Source organism: Pongo abelii, chromosome 13, assembly GCF_028885655.2.
Source record: "Pongo abelii isolate AG06213 chromosome 13, NHGRI_mPonAbe1-v2.0_pri, whole genome shotgun sequence".
NCBI classification, from domain to species: domain Eukaryota; kingdom Metazoa; phylum Chordata; class Mammalia; order Primates; family Hominidae; genus Pongo; species Pongo abelii.
Window position 1 is genome coordinate 51,687,027 of NC_071998.2, and position 16,567 is coordinate 51,703,593.

Genomic DNA, 16,567 nt, shown 5'->3' on the forward strand with positions numbered 1-16,567 from the left:
TGAGAAGCTTGTTATTTGGAAACTGGTCTAAGTATCCGTTTAGAGAAGATCCGGCCGGGCGCGGGGACTCACGCCTGTAATCCCAGCACTTTGGGAGGCCGAGGAGGGTGGATCACGAGGTCAGGAGATTGAGACCATCCTGGCTAACATGGTGAAACCCCGTCTCTACTAAAAATACAAAAAATTAGCCAGGCCTGGTGGCAGGCATCTGTAGTCCCAGCCACTCGCGAGGCTGAGGCAGGAGAACGGCCCCGGGAGGCAGAGTTTGCAGTGAGCCGAGATCCTGCCACTGCACTCCAGCCTGGGCAACAGAGCAAGACTCCGTCTCAAAAAAAAAAAAAGAGAAGATCCTAGGTTCCAACTTTTCAGACCTCATAGAAGTTCAATCACATTATGTAAAATATTTTATCTCATTCTATTTATAGTGATGCAATCTCTTAACTCTAGTCCAATCAGACTTCAGTCCAATCACTCTAATAATAGAGTCCTATTTAAAAGTCATTAGTGAAGCAATGAATCTGAAGTAATAAATGAGCACCATATTATAGGAACCATTTTTAAACCGAATGAGCTTGCAAATTTAGACACAAACTATTTCTCTAAAATTCCTACATATGGAGACATCTAAGTTTTATTTCTGACTGACACTATCTTTTAAAAATAACCAAGGTTGAATCCCTTGACATCCTAGATCCATGGTATAAGGGGGAGAGGGTAGAGATCAAATAGTGCTGGACAAAAAGACCTAGATTATAACCCCAGCTCTGCAGGTCACTGAGGGGAAAATCACGGAGCTTTTCTGAGCGTCAAGTCTTTCTTCATGGAAACACAAGGGTTCTTGTACCCTAATAGAGTTGCTCGGAGCACTAAATAAGCTAACGAAAATAAACTTTTATAAAATAAAATTTAATTATTAGAACTGATATAATAAATATCACCACTATTCTCTAGCAAATCTTACTGGAAAGCCTCCCAAAAAACAAGTCAAGCATGTGAGAAGTGATTATTTAATAAAATGTGTTTAAATTCACTACTGAATTTCTCCCCGTTAATGGGCAAATAACATGTTTGCAGCAGTTTCTTCTCAGCAAGGCAAGGTTGCTAAAAAGTAATTTATTTTGCTAAAATAAAAAGTCATATAATTTCAATTAAGCAGTTGTGCAAATATTAAGAATAACCAACAGAGAGAGATAAATCTTATTGTTTCAAAATTCGTTCTCCAATTTTTGTTCTCTACTATTAAACTAGTTAGCTGACTCCAAAAACAGGCTCCACAAAGGCTCTTCTGAACAGTACCAGGTCTGTCTCATATACTTAGACCAAAAATGCACCTAGTTATCATTAAAGTGAAGTGTTATACCATGTACTACCTCATTACACTATACACACTTGTATCTTACATTTATTCTAAACAATCCTATAAAATAGGTAATGTTATTCCCAAATGAACAAATGAAAAAATTAATACTCCTAGCTAGAAGTAGGTGGTAATGATTAACCTAAATCTATCTGACTCCTGGACCTTCCCTTTTAAAGGTTTATGCTTCTAGTCCTGATCCTTTCAAAATAGAACATATCATCCTCTTCTCTCAGCATCATTGTCAACAAAGATCTGAGGTTCAGGAGCAGCAAACACGTGAAGCTGCTGCATTCTTCCCACCAGAGGCAGTGCCACTCTACACAAATACCAGCAAGGCTTACGCCGCAGACTGCTTTACTTGAGAGCGGGTGACAGGAATGATTTAGTGTAAAAGCAGTCTCCAAACCCCAGCTACACACAAGCCCCACAATGACAAGTTAGAATCTGCCGAACTGTTCAAAGCTTAATTCCATCAGGTTTCAGCAGAAAGGCTGCACACCAGCCCAAGTTCACAGATAAGTCTCCTCCTGGGTTCTGTCTCCCTCGAACAAAACTCTCCCACACATGTTCAGCAGGCACATGAGCAATATTCATAACTCACCTGACTTCCAATGGACTGACTGTAGTCCTAAGCCTGGGAGTTCACATGCCCCGGCCCCTTTCTCCTTTCACGCCAATTACTCAGTTGGAGCCTGTCCTGCCCCATTCCTTTACGTATCCTGCATCTGTTTTCTGAAACAACTCACAATTGGACCACGATTTTTGCACACAGGTGTAACTGAAAACTTTATTAGGGATATTCCCTTTCAATCAGTGATAATATCTTCCTCCTATCAGGAATCAGACAGCGGTTTAAAAGTACTCCTAGGCCAGGCACAGTGGCTCATGCCTGTAATCCAACACTTTCAGAGGCCAAGGAAGGAGAATCACTTGAGGCCAGGAGTTCAAGATCACCCTGGGCTACACAGTGAGACCCCGTCTCTACAAAAAATTTTAAAATTAGCCAGGTGTGGTGCCTCGCGCCTGTAATTCCTGCTACATGGAAGGCTGAGATGGGAGGATCAATTGAGCCCAGAAGGTCAAGGCTAGAGTGAGCCAGTGATTGTGCCACTGCACTCCTGCCTGCGTGACACAGCAAGACCCTGTCTCAATCAGTCAATAAATCAATGCATTCCTAAATCTTCAATGTCTCAACTAGGCCATCTGGACTCTCTCTATAGTAACCGCACTCAGTCTCTGCAAAACTGAAGGGAACAACACAGCAACATGCCATGTTAGAAACCTTGAGAAATAATGAGCCATTTCCACCTACACAAAGAAATAATGTGAAAATCATAGTAACTCAATTTTTCCCAAAATATTTCCAATGCAACATTAGAAATATGGGTCCTAGGCCGGGCACGGTGGCTCACGCCTGTAATCCCAGCACTTTGGGAGGCCAAGGCAGGCGGATCACCTGAGGTCAGGAGTTCAAGACCAGCCTGACCAACATGGTGAAACCCCATCTCTACTAAAAATACAAAAATTAGCCGGGTGTGGTGGCACACACCTGTAATCCCAGCTACTCAGGAGGTTAAGGCAGGAGAATCACTTGAACCCGGGAGGCGGAGGTTGTAGTGAGCAGAGATCACGCCACTGCACTTCAGCCTGGGCAACAAAGCGAGACTCCATCTCAAAAAAAAAAGAAATATCAGTCCTATCAGATGCCAAGGTCGAAAAACTTTGTCCTCTTTAACTCTAGCTCTTAAGACAGTCACAGTGCTGACAGGCACCCCCAAAAGCACCCATAAGGAAACCTGTGTAACTTCGTTTAACTCTGCATTTCCCAAAAATCATTTGACCACGGAAGCTTGTTTGTATAATACATTTACATCATGTAAAACAGTGCTGTGTGGGACAACATATTAAAGGAAGCATTATGGTAGGCGGTTCCCTAAACACTGTAGTGCAAATGTAAGTCAGTAAAACAAAAAATTACTGTGACCACATCAGAGATGCATTTCAGAACCCGGGGTGTGTGAAGGGGTGGCTGGAGTATGGTCACATTTATTGTCAAAATACAGATATTTAATTTGATATGTCACCTAAAAATAAAAATAGATAGTGTAAATTAGAAAAACTTAAAACAAAAGATATTTGTAAATGAAGATAGTCTAAAGGATTAAAAATAGGAAGACAAAAGAGAAGACTCAATCCAACTTTATAAAACTATAAAATGTACTGAAAAACAAAGAAAAAGCTTTTTTAAAAGTATGTAAAAATGATGGTTTATGCCTGTAATACCAGCACTTTGGGAGACTGAGGCAGGAGGAACACTTGAGCCCAGGAGTTTGAGATCATCCTGGGCAATAAAGAGAGGGACCTCATCTCTACCAAAAATTTTTAAAAATAGCTGGGTATGGTGACACATGCCACAGGTCCCAGCTACTCAGGAGGCGGCTGAGGAGGGAGTTGAGGCTGCAGTGAGTCATGATTGTGCCGCTGCACTCCAGCCTAGGCAACAGAGAGAGATGTCTCAAAAAGAAAAAGATGGCATGTCCATCAAATACTACAAAGAAGATTTTTTTTAGACAAAAAACAGATTATTAGTAAACTTTTGAAAACCGTGTCACTGCTGCACTCACCCAGCAAACAGTAAAATGGAATGAAGAATTTCAATCTGAAAGAGTAACCCAGTATCAGAATAGCACCATGCTGCACTGGAATCAAAAGTTCTCCAACCAAATGCTGGCTCCACCACTCACCAATTATAGGATCTGATGGTTTCTCAATGGCCTTTCATGGCAGAGCCATGCCCAGGGTTCAATGCTGCAAACTGGGTCACAAGAAGACTGCGGCTACCTTGAAAGGACTACAGGAAAAGTCCAGTCTTTCACTGAGACTGTTTTCAAGAAAATACATTATTCCTAGCAGAAGTGGAGAAAGCCCTAAGGCTTCCCAATAGTACATAAATCCACACATGCCCACCTTATAGGACAGTTGTAAAGAAAGGATTACAAAACACAAGTTAAAATATTTTGAAAAATTACTTAAATTTTTCATTTTCAAAGATGGGGAGAGGGTTCAGACCACAGCTTTTTTGAGGGGCACCTCGACGGATTCACAGCCCATTCCACTTCAAAGAGGGCTGTCAGCATCCCGTTCCAAAGAGCACAGAAGAAGGCCGGGCACAGTGGCTCATGCCTGTAACCCCAGAACTTTGGGAGGCAGAGATGGGAGGATCATCTGAAGACAGGAGTTCAAGGCCAGCCTGACCAATATGGTGAAACCCCATCTCTATAAAAATATAAAAATTAGCCAGGCATGGTGGCACATGCCTATAATCCCAGCTACTCGGGAGGCTGAGGCACGAGAATCTCTTGAACCCTGGAGGCGGAAGTTACAGTAAGTCAAGACTGCACCACTATACTCCAGCCCAGGCGACAGAGCGAGACTCTGTCTCAGAAAAAAGAAAACAAAAAACAAAGAGTACAAGAGCACAGCAGGAAGTGGAGAGCTGAGTAATAAAAGCAGCTGAGTAACAAACTCAGGTGCCCAAAGAGCCAGGCAGGTAACAGCAATTAGTGAAGGCAGCCAGGTATATGTCAAAAAAGGTGGGTAAGGGGGGTGATGTGTATTTGGAGGCAACCTACTATCCTGTCTAAAGGAGACAGCCATTACTCAGTCACTGGGAATGCTGCCAGATTTTCTGATTTTTTTAAGTCCAAAATCCCAACTTTATGTGACATTAACCAACTTTTAAAAACATGTGGATCAGGCCTGGTGCAGTAGCTCACGTCTGTAATCCCAGCACTTTGGTAGCCCGAGGTGGATGGATCACTTGGGGTCAGTTCTAGACTACCCTGGTCAACACGATGAAACTCCATCTCTACTAAAAATACAAAAAAAAATTAGCCAGGCGTGGTGGTGTGGGCCTGTAATCCCAGCTACTTGAGAGACTGAGACAAGAGAATCACTTGAACCCAGGAGGCGGAGGTTGCAGTGAGCCGAGATCGCATGCCACTGCATTCCAGCCTAGGTGACAGAGCAAGACTCCATCTCAAAAAAAAAGAAATGTGGATAAAAGAAAATAAATCTGTGGCCAAATCTGCAAAAAATGTAGCAGACATTAAAGAGTCCATACTTATTACAGTAATTTTAAAAGAATAAAGGAAGGATGAGTTTTGGAGACAGGCTAGAAATATTAAGTTAGTGGTTGTGAGCTTACTACTTTAAAATGAATCACATATTTGTCCAACACTAAATAGCTCTATCAGTTACTCCATAAATGTGTCCAGTAACTGGAGTGAGACTATTCAAGTGGCAGGAACCTAACAGGAATCCACTCTATGAGCATGTTTTATCGCTCCGTTCCATGATCAATATGCAAATGGCCAAACAAAAACAAAGTAAAATGGCAAAACACAAAGTCTGAGCAATTATGAAAACTGAATAACCAGCTCCAGGATAAGTGGGATCTAGCACAGCCCTGAACAAAACTGTGTAACTTCTTAAGAGAAGTCTCTGTGAGGCAGCAGAATGGCAGGGAGGGTCTGCTAGAACTTAGCCATTTGCCAGGCACAGGTGACGATTGTGTGAACTGCACCAAAGACGGCTTGATAATGCATTCTGCTTTGTCCACCACGTGGAATAGCTATAGTCACTTGCCCACAAACCTGAGAAACTGCTACAATATCAACAAAGAGACTGTGGAAGAAGCCCTGGATGATTAACGAAACACTTCCAACTGAACACACAAAACGTGAAGATTTTCTTCACTCTGGCATATTTTAGGGGCTGCTTTCTCATTTGTTGTACATAAAAGCATAGTTGGCTACAGAAAAATTGATAAACTGACACACACGATTATTACTAATCATATTTTTACGGTACTTTCCATATAATAGAAGAGGAAAAATCTATATGAACCTTGTTCCCCAAAATTAGGTCAAAACCACTAACCTGTCACTCTCTCGCTAAGTCTTTCCATATCTTCACAGTTATCACTCTATATTCCATCCTCAACAACATCCTTCCCATTTCCTGCTGTCACCCTCAGCACCTTCAATATTATCCTCATGTGGCTGATTTCCAAACAAAGCTATGAGCCCCCATCTTTCTCCTGAGTTTCAGTGCCACAGAGCCAACTCCAAACTGGGCCAATAATGACCAACAAAAATTTTTGAAATGCAAGAATTCACAGGGGGAACTACCACTTCCTTAAAAAATCCAATTATTAAAAAAAGAACTGCCACCTAGATTCTGTAAGAATCTGAGAGAATACTGAAAGAACCTGTTAAAGATTCTCAAGTTTCCAGGTCTACCCCGTAACTTAATGAAGTCATCAAAAAGAATATACAGATGGGCAGGACTACAGTCTTTCTTCCACCACAAAAATGCCATCACCAAGTTACATTTACATGTGCTCTTGGTCTTTCCAAGGGCTGACATAACTAGCACCAATTTAAATTGCCTCTCTCAAAGCTTGCTAACTGTAGAGCTAGGGACACATCTTCTACCTAACAACATGGCATGCACCACCATCTCACATAGAATTGGAAACAAGAGGTGGGATAACCCCTATGCTAGGAAGACAAAAGCAAAACATCATCTCATTTTACAGATGAAAGGAAGGTGCCCAGTCAGTAACTTACAGGACTCCTTGTTTGAAAATTAGAACAGAGGGCTGGAGGCAGTGGCTCATGCCTGTAATCCCAATGCTTTGGGAGGCCAAAGTGGGGGCGGATCACAAGGTCAGAAGTTTGACACCAGCCTGGCCAATATGGTGAAACCCCGTCTCTACTAAAAATACAAAAATTAGCCAGGCGTGGTGGCAGACGCCTGTAGTCCCAGCTACTCAGAAGGCTGAGGCAAGAGAATCACTGGAACCCAGGAGGCAGAGGTTACAGTGAGCCAAGATCCCGCCACTGCACTCCAGCCTGGGCGACAGAGCGAGACTCCGTCTCAAAAAAAAGAAAGAAAAAGAGAAAATTAGAACAAAGGCCAGGTGCAGTGGCTCGTGCCTGTAATCCCAGCATTTCAGGAGGCCAAGGCAGGCAGATCTCTTGAGCCCAGGAGTTCAAGACTAGCCAGGACAACATAGCAAAACCCCATTTCTATAAAATACACAATAATTAGCTGGGCATGGTGGCACGCGCCTGTAGCCCTAGCTACTCAGGAGGCTGAGGTAGGAAGAGCACCTTAGCCTGCGAGGTCAAGGCTGCAGTGAGCCATGATTGTGGCACTGCACTCCAGCCTGGGTGACAGAGTGAGACCTGTCTCCAAAAAAAAAAAAGGAAATTATAACAGAACAGTTAGTCTCCTCAACAGCAAATGTATCGTCTATCCAGTACATCATAGCTCTTTGTAAACAATCCCTTCATAAATACTGGAATTGGTCTCATTTTTATATTTCAGCATTGTGACATGGTGTTTCTCATTAACCCATTACTGTGCAGCTTTTTTTTTTTTTTTTTGAGATGGAGTCTCACTCTGTCACCCAGGCTGGAGTGCAGTGGCGCAATCTCTGCTCACTGCAACCTCCACCTCCCAGGTTCAAGCGATTCTCCTGACTTCAATCTCCTGAGTAGCTGGGATTACAGGCACATGCCACCACACCCAGCTAATTTTTATTTGTTTTAGTAGAGACAGGGTTTCACCATGTTGGCCAGGCTGGTCTCCTGACCTCAAGTGATCCTCCCGCCTCGGCCTCCGAAAGTGCTGAGATTATAGGCACGAGCCACCGTGCCTGGTCACATGTCTTAATTTTTAAGTGTAAAAACACTTAAAAATTTTAAGTAAAAAACACTCATTTTTAAGAATTTTAAAAAGACAAATTTGGCCAGGCGCAGTGGCTCACACCTGTAATCCCAGCATTTTGGGAGGCCGAAGCAGGAGCATTGCTTGAGCCTGACACTTTAAAACCAGCCTGGGTACCATAGTGGGACCCTATCTCTACCAGAAAAAAAAAAAAAAAAACTGGCCAGGTGCGGTGGCAAGCGCCTGTAGTCCCAGCTACTAGGAAAGTTGAGGTGGGGGAATGGTTTGAGCCCAGGAGGTCACGGCTGCAGGGAGCAATGATGGCGCTACTGCACTCTAGCCTGGGTAACCGAGTGAGACCCTGTGTCAAAGGGAAAACAACAGACAAATTTATGCCTTTCCTCATTTGACTAGTATCATCCCGTTTTAGGACTCTTATCCAAGCCCACACTAGAAGACTGTGTCTTTAAAGAAAAGACCATCCACCAAACTCCACTACTGTGCTGGCAACTTAAAGCTAGGCTAATGTAAAATACTGCCACAAATTCATACAGCTGGAACAAGCCCTTGAAGTTTCAAAGGTAACACGCATGGAGAAAAAATAAAATAAAATTTGGTTAGTTCTTTAAAGATTTCAAAATTCAATCCATTTCACACCATAATGTATAGTCTTTTCTCCATAAAAGAAAATAGTGCCTTCTAATAACTAAATTGAAAGCTCTGGTCTACACTTTAAAATAGACTGAGGATTTCCCTGGATCTTTACACAATGAGATTAGATCCATATGGAGTACATTTTGCTTATAGTTAATTATAATGTTTGACATAATAGCTTTTTTGCTGCTTCTTTCTAAAAATGTATTCCCTAAATCTTTATTTTAAAACAAAACTATTTTCCCTTTTGCATTTTTATACACCAAATACCTACGATTTGACAGCACTGCTTTCTGTTTTTGAATTCTCAACAACAACCATCATATAGCAAGTTTTGAAAGAAACAAAATAATTCTGCAGTGAAAGTGCCACATAAAAAGATAAAGGCAAATATGAGTACAAAAAGGACAGACAAAAAAGGGGGAAAATGTCCAGTCAAATAAAAGACTGCAGTGAGCTTGAGACTCCCACCTTGAGTCTAGACTACTGATAGTGTGAAGTTAATGGAGTTTCCTGGTTCCAGGCAGAAATAACTCCAATCCTCTTGGGAGAAAAGAATCATACATTTAGATCCAGAATTACTCCACAAATTAAGATCAAGCCTACGCATACCAGCAAAGATCACTGTGCATGCCGGGAAGAAAGCAAACACCACAGAGAGATAGCGGAAATAACGAACGAATTGTTCAGACCAGCCCCTCAAGCAGGACCACTAATATTGAATTGTCTTATTCTGTCATCAAGGAACAGGAAACGTTTAAAGAAATAAAAGATGGAATTGCTAAGACAAGCAAAGAAAAATAAAATATTTGGAATGTCCAGTCCAACCTGAAGGAGAGGTGAACTCCTAGAAAAGAAATATATCATTATTAAACTAAAAACTCAGCGAAAGAGTTAAATAAGAGAAACAGTTAACCAGTATTAACAAGCAAGAAAAGTAGTTAACCATAATATAATAATTAGGACATTAACATAGTACAGTACAGAAATACAATGAGATTGAAAGTCTGAAAGGTAAGTTAAGCAATACTGAGGATAGAATACGCAACATTCTAAGACAGAATCTAATCAGTCCAGGAACAATGAGAAATACAAAAAAACTAAATAAATTAGTAAAAATCTATTAAAATTAAAATTAAGACATTTGTTCATTAAAAGACATTGTAAATAATACAAACAAAATAGTGAAAAGAATAGCCACAACTGGAGCAAATAATTCAACAAATATAACTGGGATAGTTTTGGTATCCAGAATAAAGAATTCCAAATAAAGAAAAAGCCAAAAGATCTAATAGAAAAATAGAGGACAGTTCATAAAGACAGGAATATGAATGGCCGATAAAGACATGAAAAGATATTCTAAGCCATTTTTAATCAGAGAGGTGCAAATTCACATAACATATTTTACAGGCCCAAGAATGACATCAAGTAGTAAGATATGAAGTGTGAAGACTGGATCAGCATGAAGAAGCTTTTAAAGCTGATGGAAATGTTCTGCGACTAGACTGGTGATGGCTGCATGAAAATCACTGAAGTATATACTTAAAATGGGTGAATTTTGTATTGTATAAATTATAGCTCAATAAAGCTGTCTTAATAATGATTATAAGCTGGGCAGAGTAGCACACGCCTGCAATCGTAATACTTTGGAAGGCTGAGGCAGGTGATCACTTGAGTCCAGGAGTTCGAGATAAGCCTGGGCTCCATGGCGAAACCCCATCTCGACAAAAAATACAAAAATTAGTCGGGTATGATGGTGCAAGCTTGTGGTCCCTGCTACTCAGGAGGCTGAGGTGGGAGGATCACCTGAGCCCAAGAATCTGAGGTTACAGTGAGCCAAGATCGCACCACTGCACTCCAGCCTGGTTGACAGAGCAATACCCCGTCTTAAAAAAACAAAAATGATACACAGTGCTAAAGGAATATAAAGTGATACAAACTCTTAGAAAAGCAATTCAACAGTATCTGGTAAAGTTAAATACTCTATGAGCCAGCATTTCCATTCCTACGTAAATACCTTCGAGAAACTTTTACACATGTAGATCAGGTACCATGTATGGGATGTGTTCATAGCAGCAATATTTATTTTTAAAAAAAGGAAAGAAAGAAAATGTTCACTGGCAGCAGAATTTTAAAAAAGTTGTAAATTCACAAAGTAGAATATTATACAGCAAAGAAAATGAATGAACATTACAATAGCTTACAAAATAATATGGATCAACTGGGAAATACTGTTAGGTGAAAAATATCAAAGACCCAGAAAACTACATAAAGTGATACTATTTTTAATAAGGTCAAAAATAAGCCAAACTAAACATATTGTGTTAAAATATGTGCATGCATGAGAAAACTATTTTTTACAAGGCAAGAAATCAAACACAAAATTCAGGCCACCCCAGAGTGATGGGGGTGGCATAGCAGTAAAGGACTACAAAAGAGTGGTCCCTGAGCAGTGCTGTTAATGTTGCAGTTGTTGACTGCATGGTGAGTTTGGAATATTCAAAATCATTATGCTTTAAAACTTAAACATGTTGTACACATATAATCAAATATTATATTTCAACAAGCTGATTTATTTATTTGTTTATTTTTTTGAGACAGAGTCTTGCTCTGTCCCTCAGGCTGGAGTGCAATGGCACGATCTTGGCGCACCGCAACCTCCGCCTCCCATTTTTTTGTAGAGACGGGGTTTCACCGTGTTGGCCAGGCTGGTCTTGAACTTCTGATCTCAGGTGATCCGCCTGCCTCAGCCTCCCAAAGTGCTGGGATTACAGGCGTGAGCCACCACGCCCAGTGATTTTTTTTTTTTAAGTTGTGCACTTTTATTCAACTGGTCTCAAGTCAGTGTACAGGTAAGCCCTGGCTGCCTATACCCACTCCCAGGGAGACCAAAAGCCTTCATACATCTCAAGCTGGGGGACAAAAGAGGGGGGCCACGAAGGCTGATCATTCAAAATAAAACAAACTTAAAAAGTATTAAGGCAAAAATTTTTAAAAATTTGCATTACCTAATTTACAAGAAACCTCCCCTATGTGGACTCGGAAGAGGACTAGGCCATTCTCCTTAGACACAAGTGGGGTGGCTTTTAGGAGGGCAAACAACTTCCTGTAACAATGCATCTCACGATATTTGGAATGACTATTAAAAAAAAGAACAATGTACAAACAAGAAACAAAGTCCTCGGCCACATTGTAGAACTTTCAGGGATGTTCACTCCAACCGACTGCTGTCACCTTCACCGTTCCAGTTTTTAAATCCTGAGTCAAGCCAAAAAAAAACAAAAACAAAAACAAAACAAAACAAAAAAACAAATAAAGCCAGTCCAATCTCATCTTGTTTTCTGCACAAGTCAGGTTTTGTCAAGAAAGGGTGTAACACAACTAAGTCACAGTCCACCTAGAAGCATTTGAAGGATGGATGATGGAGCCGGACTCATCATACTCCTGCTTGCTGATCCACATCTGCTGGAAGGTGGACAGCGAGGCCAGGATGGAGCCGCCAATCCACACAGAGTGCTTGAGCTCGGGAGAAGCAATGATCTTGATCTTCATCGTGCTGGGCGCCAGGGAGGTGATCTCCTTCTGCATCCTGTTGGCAATGCTAGGGTACATGGTGGTGCCGCCAGACAACAATGTGTTGGCATAAACGTCTTTGTGGATGTCCACGTCACACTTCATAACGGAGTTGAAGGTAGTTTCATGGATGCCACAGGATTCTATGCCCAGGAAGGAAAGCTGGAAGAGTGCCTCAGGGCAGCAGAATTGCTCATTGCCGATGGTGATGACCTGGCCGTCAGGCAGCTCGTAGCTCTTCTCCAGGGAGGAGCTGGAGGCCGCCATGGCCATCTCCTGCTCGAAGGCCAGAGTGACATAGCACAGCTTCTCCTGGATGTCACGCACGATATCCCACTCAGCCGTGGTGGTGAAGCTGTAGCCGCGCTCAGTAAGGATCTCCATGAGGTAGTCAGTCAGGTCCCGGCCAGCCAGGTCCAGACACAGGATGGTGTGGGGGAGAGCATACCCCTCATAGATGGGTACACTGTGGGTGACCCCGTCACCGGAGTCCATCACGATACCAGTGGTACAGCCAGAGAAGTACAGGGACAGCACGGGCTGGATGGCCATGTACATGGCTGGGGTGTTAAAGGTCTCAAACATCATCGGGTCATCTTCTCGCGGCTGGCCTTGGGGTTCAGGGGGGCCTCGGTCAGCAGCATGGGGTGCTCCTCGGGAGCCACACGCAGCTCCTTGTAGAAGGTGTGCTGCCAGATCTTCTCCATGTTGTCCCAGTTGGTAACGATGCCATGCTTGATGGGGCACTTCAGGGTCAGGATGCCTCTCCTGCTCTAGGCCTCGTCACCCACATGGGAGTCCTTCTGACCCATGCCCACCATCACTCCCTGGTGCCTGGGGTGCCACACGATGAAGGGGAAGACGGCCCGGGGGTCATCGTCACCTGTGAAGCCAGCCTTGCACATGCCAGAGTCACTGTCGACAACGGGCAAAGCAATATCATCATCTATGGTGAGCTGGCAGCAGGTATGGACAGGCAGCAGAGTAGCGAGGGCCAGGGTCTGTGCTCACGGGGCAGACGTGGTCTCGGCCAACAAGACGATTTTTAAAATCATGACAAAGAGACTATCGGCCAGACAGGGTGGCTCATGCCGTAATCTCAGCACTTAGGGAGGCCAAGGTGAGCAGACTGCTTGAGCTCAGGAGTTCGAGATCAGCCTGGGCAACATGGCAAAACCCTGCCTCTATTAAAAATACAATTACCTGGGCATGGTGGTGCACGCCTGTAGTCCCAGCTTTTTGGGAGACTGAGGCACCAGAACTGCTTGAACCCAGAAGACGGAGGTTGCAGTAAGCCAAGATTGCATCACTGCACTCCAGCCTAGGTGACAGAGCAAGACTGCCTTAAAAAAAAAAAAAAAAAAAAAAAAGACTATCTCTTGAGTCATATCCCATGAGGCCACTTCTGTCCTGGCACCACACATGGCAGGATCTTACTGACAAGAAGATAGTGGTATATTTCTCAAAAACAACAGAGGCATTTTCTTAAGCAGTGACTCCTAAACAAACATTCTTCATGGCTCTGACAGATGTCAAAAAGTATAAATCACTGGGCTGCAGGTTGGATAAACTTAAAATGGCAACCGCAGAATAGAACTCTTCACAATTCTCTTGGTCAGAATCAGCTAGTGAATAACTATCTCATTAAGGCCTGGAGACTTCTGTCTTGCTTTGCTTTAGTACTGCCACCTGCAGCAGCTAACACTGATTAGTACATACCAGGGAGCAGGCCCTGTACGAGGTGTTTTATTTATGTCACCTCATTTTGTCCTGCCAGCTAAACACTATCAACTATTATCAACACTGTTTCATAAATGAGGGGACTGCAGCAAAGACAGATAACTTGCCAAGACCTCACAGTTCATAATCACAGGGCCAGGGTTCAAGGGTGAGAATGAAAATTCTAAGCCATGCTGGCTCTATTGTTTCTGAAGCCACGTGACCAAAAGATAAACCAGAAAGTCAACTCTGACTACACACTTCCTATACAATCAGGGAGGGAGAAACTTCCCTCTATCTCCCAATACCTAGGAAAGTCAGTACTTTGGTAACTACATTTTCTATTTTTTTAAAAGACTCCCTGTCAAGAAGACGTTTTTAAAAATACTGGCATAGAGGAAGTGCAGGATATACTCACAGATACGCATTCTGTTTTTTAAAAAAACATAGGCTAAATAGAAATATTAATTTTATTTTACATATCTACAGATGGCTCTTGTAGAAAATCCTAAAGCGGCCCAAACCATATGAAGCCCCCCTTTAAAGGAGACCAATTATCTCAACATTTACTAAAACAGTCATATCCCATGCTCAGAACCGTCAAGGTACTTTTACATACAAAAAATTTAAAACACAATAATCTATACTACTTTACGGCCAGGCACAGTGGCTCACACCTATAATGCTAGCACTTTGGGAGGCCGAGGCAAGCAGATCACCTGAGGTCAGGAGTTCAAGACCAGCCTGGCCAACATGGTGAAACCCCATCTCTACTAAAAAAAAATACAAAAATTAGCCAGGCATGGTGGTGGGTGCCTATAATCCCAGCTACTACAGAGGCTGAGGCAGGAGAATCCCTTGAACTCAGGAGGCAGAGGTTGCAGCGAGCTGAGATTGCTCCATTGCACTTTAGCTCGGACGACAAGAGCAAAATTCCATCTCCATTAAAAAAAAAAAAAAGGCCGGGCACAGCGGCTCACGCCTGTAATCCCAGCACTTTGGGAGGCCGAGGCGGGTGGATTACGTGGTCAGGAGATTGAGACCATCCTGGCTAACATGGTGAAACCCCGTCTCTACTAAAAATACAAAAAATTAGCTGGGCGCAGTGGCGGGCACCTGTAGTCCCAGCTACTCGGGAGGCTGAGGCAGGAGAATGGTGTGAACCCGGGAGGCAGAGCTTGCAGTGAGCTGAGATCGCGCCACTGCACTCCAGCCTGGGTGACAGAGCAAGACTCCACCTCAAAAAAAAAAAGAAAAGATAAAAAGAAAAAGAATAATCTATACTACTTTATTCATATTTTCTAGACTATTAAGCCCCTTGACAAATTCAACTTTTTTGCTTTTTTTGAGACGGAGTCTCACTCTGTCGCCCAGGCTGGAGTGCAGTGGCGCGATCTCAGCTCACTGCAAGCTCTGACTCCCGGGTTCACACCATTCTCCTGCCTCAGCCTCCCAAGTAGCTGGGACTACAGGTTCCCACCACCACGCCTGGCTAATTTTTTGTATTTTTTTAGGAGAGACGGGGTTTCACTGTGTTAGGCAGGATGCTCTCACTCTCCTGACCTTCTGATCCACCCGCCTCAGACTCCCAAAGTGCTGGGATTACAGACATGAGCCACCGCGTCCAGCCAACAAATTCAACTCTTTAAACTGTATATAATACAGTATAACACAGCATCTCAAAGTCATCATGTCTTATAATAAGCTTTTATGGCAGAGACTGCCTAAGTACTCAGGATCTAGTTTCACCTTCCTTACTAATGGACCTCATTTAATTGAAAGAGTAATTGAAAGAGCTTCTCTTGCAGCTAAGGATGGTCATAATACAGGGTTCTTTCTGGCCAACGAAAGGTGAGTGGTCATCACTGAGCAGGGCTTCCAGGAGAGAGCTTTGAAGGACTACCTCAGCAGGCACAAGCCCTTTGTGCCCTTCACTCTTCCTCCCTCTTCCTTCCATGAGACATTCAGACACAATTATTAGGCTCAGGCATCTACCAGGAAAACATGAGGGTAAAGATCTCATCATAGGCTGGGTGCGGTGGCTTACACCTGTGATCCCAGCACTTTAGAGGCCGAGGTGGCTGGATTACCTGAGGTCAGGAGTTCAAGACCAGCCTGGCCAACATGGTGAAACCCCATCTCTACTAAAAATACAAAAATTAGCTGGACGTGGTGGCACACGCCTGTAATCCCAGTTACTGGGGAGGCTGAGGCAGGAGAATTACTTGAGCCAGGGAGACGGAGGTTGCAGTGAGCCAAGATCACGCCGCTGCATTCCAGCCTGGCCAATAGAGTGAGGCTCTGTCTCAAAAAAAAAAAAAAAAAAAAAGATCTCATCATAAAGAAAGCAGAAGAATTGGGAGGAGTATGGGTCTATAATGACATCATGGAACCAACACACTGGCCCTAGGCTACTTACCTCAAATTTTACATGAAAGAAAACTAAATGCCCAATTTGTTTCAGCCACTGATTCTGAGGTCTTTACTACTGGCAGCAGAATAATGTCTGACTGATATACTTCG

General features: G+C 43.0%; 1 protein-coding gene and 1 pseudogene across 15 annotated transcripts in view; both read right to left on the reverse strand.

Annotated features, from left to right (window-relative positions):
• KDM4C (lysine demethylase 4C) overlaps positions 1 to 16,567 on the reverse strand; it is a 412,741-nt gene that overhangs the window by 321,751 nt on the left and 74,423 nt on the right. The gene's annotated exons all lie outside the window — the stretch shown is intronic.
• On the reverse strand, positions 8,245 to 14,997 carry LOC129047844 (actin, cytoplasmic 1-like; annotated as a pseudogene).